Here is a 9,172-nt window from a genome sequence, read left to right as displayed (position 1 = left end):
TTCTTTTAGAATCTTTTTACTAATGCCCTTATTGCCTTGGTAGTTTTAGTGTTCCTTCAAACATTTGTTTTAAAAATACATATTATCCATTTTTTCTCAATTGGTCTTTGTGGAAGGATTTGTCTGATGTAAATTAATAAAAGTTGCAAAGAAATGCTTATCTTTGTTGTTTGTTTGTTAGTGAGGTTTTTGTTGTTGTTGTTGTTTTGTTTTGTTTTGTTTTTGGTACCAGGGATTGAACCCAGGAGCACTCAACAACTGAGCCACATCCCCAGCCCTTTCTATATTTTATTCAGAGACAAGGTCTCACTGAGTTGCTTATGGCCTTGCTAAGTTGCTGAGTCTGGCTTTAAACTCTCAATCCTTATGCCTCAACCTCTCAAGCTGCAGGGATTACAGGCATGTGCTTCCTTACTCAGAAGCCCTGCTATTTTCTCATAGCACTGATTTTTCCCTTTATAGAATTCTTCACTGTTTGCAATTAATTATTTTTATGTTTTCTTTTTACATTTCTTTATTTTTATACCTCTCTCTCCCTTAGAGTTTAAGCTCAATGAGCTAGCAGGAATCTGTTTTGCTCACCATTGAGTCCTTGGTAACTAGCACATATTAGTCACTCAATAAATATTTTTAGTGAATGAATGTAGGCTCTTGGTCTAAGTATTTTATATGCTTGATGTAATCTAATCCTTACCATCACAATATGTGGCAGGTATTACTATCTCATTTTTAGAGAAGAGAGAACAGAAAATGAGAGGAGTAATTCCCAAGGAAAACCATATATTAAATGTTCTATAAAACTCTTCCTAGACACATAATCCTTATGGTTTTGCAAATTCCACATGCAGCCTGCTTTTCATTTTTCAATATGTCGTCTACTAAAGTATCCTTCCGTTCCTCCTTTTCATTTTCTTCTTTCTCTAGTCCATGTCTCACTTCTTCAGGTCTTCAGTGTTCATGAGCATTTCATTGATGAGCAAACTGGAAAAATAAAAGGGCAACACATTAGCTGAGCAGGGTGAGTATACCCCAACACACCAAGAGGGGGTAACACATTCCTCTCTTCTCATGCCACGGTGGTCAGTTTCAGCACCTGGCCTCGTTGTTTAAACATTTTTTTAAAAATTTAATTTATTTATTTAAAGTCAACCTTATATTTTAGAGCAGTTGTAGATTTGCAGAAAAATAGGGTAGAAAGTACAGAGCGTTCGCACGCGCCCCCTCCCCGCCGTGGTACATTTGTTACCATCGATGAATCTACATTGGCTCATTCATTTTTATCCCCCTGTGTGAAACCATCTGGGATTGTGTGTTTGCCAGTTTCAGCTACCTTGGGTGAGAGTCCTCTTTTGACCTGCAGTTAATATATAAATCCCCTGCTCCTCATCAGCATTTATTCCATTCTCAACCTGCTGCCATAAAAGTTCATTTACCTCTGAACTTTGATCGTTCTAGCACATTTCAGTGTTTGCATGTTCCAAACCAGGCAATTAACTTTAATACTGCATTCTTAAAGGAAATCAGGGACGATCTCTGGAAGCCATAAATGCTCACATTGTCGCATTGAGTCTGAAATCTTTGTGATGCTGCTCACACGCAGTGCTCCCTCCTCGCCTCCTGCCCACCCAGCCAAGGTTTGGCTCACAGCCACTGCATCTGTGAAGCCTGTTCTAACGAGCTCCATCCCACAACATTTTTTTTTTCTCTCTCTTTGGCACCATATCGGGCATCAAACTGTCCCAGGGAAAGTCATTAACCCTCTCTGAGCTTCAGTTCCCTCATTTGAAAGTTTTTTGCCATCAGTGGACCAAAACACTTCCGGAGGGGCTTGCAGATCCATTTCAGTATGGCTGAAGATGCTTGCATGAGGAGCTTGGTAGGTATACAATAGACATCAGTGTCCCCTACCTCCTTGCTTGTTCAAGGAAATTGGTTTGGAAAATAGGTGCACAACGTGGGAGACAATATCCACACAGATTATTGCAAAGAGAACAGTGTCTCGGTGATACCAAGTCCTTCCTGGGTTTGTAAAGAAAGGGAGCCAAAAAGTCTCTGGTTCCGAGCAGCTGAAGGGTGGTGGAGCTGCCAATGAAAAGGAGAAGAACATGTGAGGAAGGGGTTTCCATCTTGCCTAGAAATATATTCATCTCTGTTCACGTATTGGTAAGTGGAAATGGAGCATAAAATTATGGCTCACCAAGCTAGATAGACAGGTGCAGAGACTGTGCTTTCATATGCACTAGAAAGAGGACCTGGGTTGGATTTGGACAGACACCAGGAGGGGAATGATTTCTAAGAGGGAGAATTCAGAGAGAGCCATAACTCTAGGCATGAAGTAAAGGTATTTTGGTATTATCGCTGGACAATGAGACGATGACTAAGCCCATCTGGAAAGCCAGGAGGAGTCTGATGGCAGGATATGTTGAATATCTGATTGAGGAGGATGGAATTTACCCTGCCATCAGTGAGGAGGTATTGAGAAACTTTGAGTGGACACATCACATGATGACTGAAATGTCTAGACAGCACAGGCTGCAGGGGAAAGAAGTTGGAGGCTGGGGAACAAGTCCCAAGTTCTTATAGCTTGTCCTGGTATGAACTGATAAGGCTTCACCTCACCTGGCCACAGTGGAACTAACAGAGGGTTTTGCATATGAGCAAATATCTCCTAAGATATTTCTGTGACTTCTCCTTCTTCCGGATTCTTTCCCAACATCATTAAATGAAAGACCATGAGTGTTTAAATATGTTTCTTTTTTAACTTGATGAACATTTGAAAATCTATTTAAAAGTAAAAGGAGATAATAACATGGTTTTAATTCCGAGGGTTTATTTTAAAAGCATTGTAATGGAATGCATTGGCAAACCTGCTCCACCACCCACCATCTGAGATCCAGAATATAATATAATTAATTATAAAGAATATAAGATAACATCAAAACTGGTCCTATTCAACTCAGGGAGCAAAGAGCATAACTATGACAACCAGTATGATTTCTCTTGCAAAGTAAACAGGTTCAGCACAGGCAGAACAAAGCAAAATGTTCCCATCGTTGCTAAGTATATTATTCCAAAATGGGCAAGGTGAAGGTTGTGGTCACAGAGACATAAAGTGACGTGGTAAGAGCACTGGCCACGGCTCCCTCTGCACAGAAATGAAGACTGAAGACCTGCCTCTTTCACTATTGCTCCCCATTCAGTGCAAACAGGAGAGAAAAATGGCCAAGAGCACACAGCTGAAGTGCTTCAGGGTGGCTCTGTGGCATCTGTTGGGTTATTTCAGATGCAGGAAATGATCTAAAGATGGATCATCCACTTTGGGGGGAAGGTAGACATTTCTGAGGGCAAGGATTGGGTTACTGGACTAAAAAACTTGAAGGGGATTCCTGGTCCAGGCCTGGAAACAGGAGGTTCAGGTCAGAAGTACAGGCAGTTCCCATGAGGGACCCTCTCCCCAAAAGTTTGTTTTGGGAAAGCTCCTTTCCCTGTGCTTTCATGAAAACAGTTCAAAGAGTTAGCCCTACTCTTTACCTCCCAGAGATGGTCCTGGGGGCCATGGAAACCCAGATCTCATGCTCTCTGACCATATCTTTGAGCTAGAAGGAGAGTGCTGGAAGACAGTTATCAGGAGCACACTGACTGTGGTGGGTTGAGTTGTGTCCCCCAAAGAGATACACTGATGTCCTAACTCCAGGCACCTGTGAAGGTGACCTTATTTGGATTAATAACTCTAGCCTCAGTAAGATGAGATCATATTAGAAGCAGAGGCATCCTAATCCAATGAGGCATCCTTATAAAGGAGGGACATTCAGGAAGATGGACACACAGGGAGAAGTTCATGTGAAGGTGGGAACAGAGATTAGAGCCACACATCTACAAGCCCAGGGACATCAAGGGTTGTCAGTAGCCACCAGAAAATGGAACGAGGTAGGAAGGCTTTTCCCTGACTCTGCCTTTGCCTGACTCCCAGGCCCAGAATCTTCAAAGAGAGCACGACTCTGTTGACACCTAGATCTTGGACTTCTAGCCTCTAGAACTGTTAGACAGTGGGTTTGTTTTTCAAAGCTACCCTGTTTGTGGTTACAGCAAACCTAGGAAGACCACACCTCAACACTCCACCCTGATCACACAGAGACATAGGTGTGAGGTCAGAGAGGCACTGAGAAGACCTGGCCTGATGGTGACCCATGCTGTCCTGGATGGAGACAGTCTCCCTGTGAGACCTCAACGCATGTTTCCTGTGGATTTATAATCCTACCAATCAGTACTTTCTGCTGGTTCAAAGACAGTGATTCTTGAACCCTTGTCCAGGACTGTTCTGAGAGTTCCTCAAACACTGGCCCAGAACAGTGATGGAATTAAGGAAGGAGTAGAAGAAATGTTAAGTATTAGATGACTAGAAGCCAGGTTCCCATATTCCAGACACACACGTAAAGATGAGAGGGGAAATAAGGAAATTCCAAAAGTAAAGAAAGTCTCAGAAAATGTAGCCACTGCAGAGTGGCTCATGCTGATACATCTGAGGTTTCCTTTATCCTAGTGGTTTCTGCTCTTTGCAAAAATTGCCAAGGAAGAGATAGTATCACTTTGATCCCAAATAGATGTCACATTTTGGAATTAATTATGTCATAGAATGGTTCACAGTACAGCATGTGATTGGAGGGTTTTTCTTTTGGGAGGTGGGCAGGTACTGGGAATTGAACCCAAGGGTGCTTTACCACTGAGCCACATCCACAGCTCTTTTTTTTTTAATTTTTTTTATTTTATGACAGGGTATCACTAAGTTGCTTAGGGCCTCATTAAGTTGCTGAGGCTGGCCTTGAACTTGGGATCCTCCTTTCTCAGCTCCCGAGTTGCTGGGATTACAGGCAAGCACCACCATTCCCACTGGAGCTCTTTTATGAGAAGTGGTAATGGGTTTATTTTGACTTGCTCTACAGTCTCCCCCAGCATTGAGGCTCATCACAGACATGTCTGAGTTTGGAATTCAGTTGTGCTCAGAATGAGCCCTTTGGCCTGAATATAGAGAAGGAAGGGTAAGGGAGGGGCAACATATTAACTGGCCCACTTGAGGACTGAGCCCTTATATTATTTTCTTTAGACCAAGAACCAGTGCTCAGGAGAACCATGAAGCTCAGCTACCCTTTGCTGAAACACTTTCTGTGCCAAGCTTTAAGTGTTGATCACTGTTATCTCAACTAATTGTCACCAAAGTGGATTTAAGGATATGCTCAGCCCTATATTATATATAGAAACTGGGAAATAAGAAATCTGCCATAAGTGGCCCAAGATCTTAAATGGTAGAGCCAGGTCTGAAATTCAGCTGTGCCTTTCTCCAAAGTCTACTTGCTTGTCTGGTTGTGACATTTAATATTATGAAACACAATCCTCATCAAGTGGAAAAGACACCTTTATGCAGTGCCTGTGCTTTGTGAATTATTGGCCTCTTTCGACTCTTGTTTTCTGGTTCAAAACACCACTCTCCTCCCACTCTGCAGCTGTCTCTACCCGGCTCATGCCTTCTTGGGAAGAGCTCTTTGGTGTGTTTGGCAGGATTTCAGAATCGCATGTTTCTGCTAAGGGGAAAAAAAAATTCTGAGTTTGGAATTCAGTTGTGCTCAGAATGAGCCCTTTGGCCTGAATATAGAGAAGGAAGTCCAAGCCTCTGACATGGAGAGAAAGAAGAGTTTCTGGAGCTCAGCCAGGAACACCCTTTGTTGAGACAAGGGACTGAATCTCGCTCCTTAGCTGAGGTTGCCCATTGCACTTGGAAAACCATGTTCCCCAGCTTCCACTTCACTCCGACAGCTGCTAGACATTTGGTGAGTCTCAAGTCAGGGACCCTCCAGGAAAACTACCTCCCACTTCCTGTGCTCCTAGGCACCTCCCTGTGCTCCTAGGTACCAGCACTTTCCTCCTTTGTTCTGTGTGCTCTGTAGACAGCTTCTCACCTGCTGACCTGTGAGCTAATGGAGGTCAGAACCCTTACTCCTCTAAGACTCCCCAGTGCTATAAACCCTTTGAAAGTGTTGAGTAAATGAATGAACGAATAGAAGTGACCAGTTCAAGCCATGCGGGGCGAACCAAACACCTCCCACCCCAGATTCCAGAAACATCTCCCCTCCTCTCCTTACTCCTCAGGGATTGATCCTTTCACAGCCACTGAAGGCAATGATTCCAGAAATACTTTGGGAGATTGGTTCACCTGTGAAGCAGGAGACTTGGAAGGAGGTCGGCTCCTTGACTTGTCAGCTCCATGCTTCTTTCTAAGAGGCTGAGAGCTGAGGGCCCTGCGCTGGAGGCTTCTTAGCAGGGAGGGAAGGAAGCCCTGCTTCAGAATCCCACTTGATATTGATTTCAAGGTGCTCATGATTACAGAAACAAGGATCTGAGGATGCTTCCTTCACATCCCATAGTATATCAACTCGAGTGACCTTCTTGAGTTAACCCAATATTTGAGAAGTAGAGTTCAAAGGTAGCTTGGGAAACCTGTCAGCACTCAGCAGACACAGCAGAGAAAGTTCATCTCCCTGCAGCCCTATGACAACGCAGAGTGTTGTAAGGCTGCCTGGCCCTGCCCTGTTCAACTTTCTGCCAGGTAGCTCTTCTGTGCCAGTCCCTGGGGCTTGGATGGAGTCCAGGAAATGCTGCAACCTCAAAGCCAGGTTATTTGCCCCTCAGGCTATTCTCCTTTGGGACCTCTCACCTGCAGCCACCTCCACCCTGCATGGCTATGCCAGGGTGGTGATGAAGCTTTTTTCTCAGAGTTCCGAGGTCCCCATGGAGTGATTGCTGCTGCTGCTCCTGCCCTGGGTTCCCTTGTCTTCTCTGAGAGTTCTCTCTTGTTTACACTTTAATCAAGAATTCACTAAATAATTTGTGCGGTAACTTGGGAGCAGAGTTTGGTGACCAAACAAACTGAAGGTCAAAGTCCTTGATCTTGCTCTTAGGCAAGTTGTTTGCTCTCTCTGGCCCTATTTCCCTCATCTTGAGTCCCTACATTGCAGGCTGTCGTGGTGATGAAAGCTATGGCTCTTGGCCCAGGCTGCACATCAGAAGTCCCTTGGGATCCTCAAAATGCCAATGCCTGGGGCCCAACCAGATTGATTAAATCAGAGTCTTTGGACTGTGAGCCCCCGCATCAGTTTCTTACAGATCCCCAGGTGACTCATAACTACACTCTAAGTTGTGATCTTAGAGATAATGTACAGAACCTGGAAGACATATTGCTTTCAGAACATAATGTTCTGTTAGTAAATGATGCCAATGTTATTATTATATTACTGAGGCCCTTAATCTTACTTCTTCCAAAAAAGGAATTCCTCTTATGTGGCTGAGATATCCAAATTATAAATAAGGAGCTAGTCTCTAGGCTGCTCAGTGAGATGATAATGACAGTGACTTGAAAGTCAGCTCTGAGGACCCCAGATTTTTAAAGGATGTGCGTGCGCTCACTCATGTCCTCCTGGTGTGCCTTCTTGTCTGTAATCCTTCAGCCATCCTGGGTCTGCATCTGTGGAAACATTTCCCGTTGAAGCTCAGTGCCCTCATTTCCAGTACTGGTGGCCTCATGGGAGGTAGTGCTCAGCTTTTGCATCCCCAGTTACCTTTGCTCTGCAGTAAATAGATGAGTCATATTTGGTCCCAGCAGGTCAACTAACAAGCAGTCTGGGCTATTGAGTCTGGTGGTTTAGGCCAAGCAGGCAATGACCTTGGTGCCAAGGAAAGTCATAAAACTGGGCTTGACACTCTTTAAAGTTATCTTTGTTTGATGATTGTTTGGCTAGAGGGATTGGTTTGGAGCTATTCCTGGCCACTTTGGGTCCCTTCAATGATAAGCATAATTAGGGTGAAAGGAGGTCAAACAGTCCTTCAGTTCGGGAAGCAATGGGCTGAGAAGATTAGTGCAGATAACTAACATCAGTTGACAACCCCCACACTGCACTTGAGATATCACTTCACTTCTTTTTCCAAACTAAGTATGTTCTGAGTGTGGTTTGCAGGATAGGCTACTGGTTTAGTGGGTGGGGAGGACTAGCTTTAGTTTTAAGCCAAATATTTAAATATCTCTCATTTTTCTACTTCTTTACATCCAAACCACCCAAGACTGGTGCTGAATCTCTAGGAGACAATGCATGAGCACCTGTGTGGAGACCACCACCTCTTACTAGGATCCCCACAGAGCTGCCAGAATAATCCTTCCTAATATCACTTTGGATGGCTCCACTCCCCAGCTTGAAACCCTTCAAATGACTCCCCATTACCTTGTAATGTGACTTTCAAGTCTCGATCAACTCTGGCTGCTATCCACCTTTCCACCTCATCTTGCTACAGGTGGGTAGCATGCATCCCTCTCCTTAACTGTGGTGAGCCGTTCTAATTAGACCGTGGCCGCCATTAGAAGATGGCGCCGGCTTCCACTGTGGCCTGTGATAAACAACTCCTAATATGGAGAATTGGCACGCAATCCCTTACCACCCTATGAGAAAGGTCCACGTGGCAGCTTAAGATTGGTATGCTGGAGGCTTTATTAGGCTGTGCTTGGGCGCTCGGCGGGGGGTCACTAGAAGATGATACATGAATCAAGGCCTGAATAAACTGCTGAAGGAAGAATCCTGTGTCGTGTTTTCCCTTGCCGGCGAGGGGTCGCGGCACTTAACTCCCACCTTCTTTTCTCTTCTGCTCTTGGGACTGTATCTACCACCTGCCTGTACATTTTTTCCAGTGAAGGTAATACTCAAGAAGCCTTCAGCTTCAACCTTACTCCCTAGGGAAGTCTTTCCTTCCTTTCCCTAAGAGCTCCTGATTCCTGAGTCCCTCCTATGCAAATCCTTCTTGATCTTGGTTGTTGCCCGTTGCCTAACCAGAATTTAAGCTCCGTGAAGGAGAGACCCCATTGGCAACCACCATCCATCTGTATTCTCTACATGAAGGCAGTCAGTGCATTTAAAATGAATCCCAAAAGCACTTACCAAAGACAAGGAAAAGCCATGGACTTCACCAAGGAAGAGAATATGACTCAGAGATGAAGAGGAATGTGCCTGCTGCCTCTTCACATAGCAATCAGGAATTGCAGAGTTATCCATATTATGTGAGGTCCACAATCATGGGTGAAGTCCCTATAATTTGCAATAATGTATACTATTAGATATTTTATCTGCATAAAATGTGC

General features: G+C 44.3%; 1 long non-coding RNA gene across 1 annotated transcript; it reads right to left on the bottom strand.

Annotated features, from left to right (window-relative positions):
- Nucleotides 1-649: 649 nt before the first annotated feature.
- LOC125615995 lies at nt 650-6,838 on the bottom strand. The gene is made up of 2 exons (XR_007346590.1): nt 6,707-6,838; nt 650-981 (listed from the first exon to the last, which is right to left on the bottom strand). It is a non-coding gene; the product is annotated as an uncharacterized LOC125615995 (long non-coding RNA).
- Between the last annotated feature and the right edge of the window lie 2,334 nt (nt 6,839-9,172).

Source organism: Marmota marmota, unplaced genomic scaffold, assembly GCF_001458135.2.
Source record: "Marmota marmota marmota unplaced genomic scaffold, marMar, whole genome shotgun sequence".
Lineage (NCBI taxonomy): Eukaryota > Metazoa > Chordata > Mammalia > Rodentia > Sciuridae > Marmota > Marmota marmota.
Note: the sequence above shows the minus strand (reverse complement) of the source record. Positions and strands in the feature narration are given on the sequence as shown.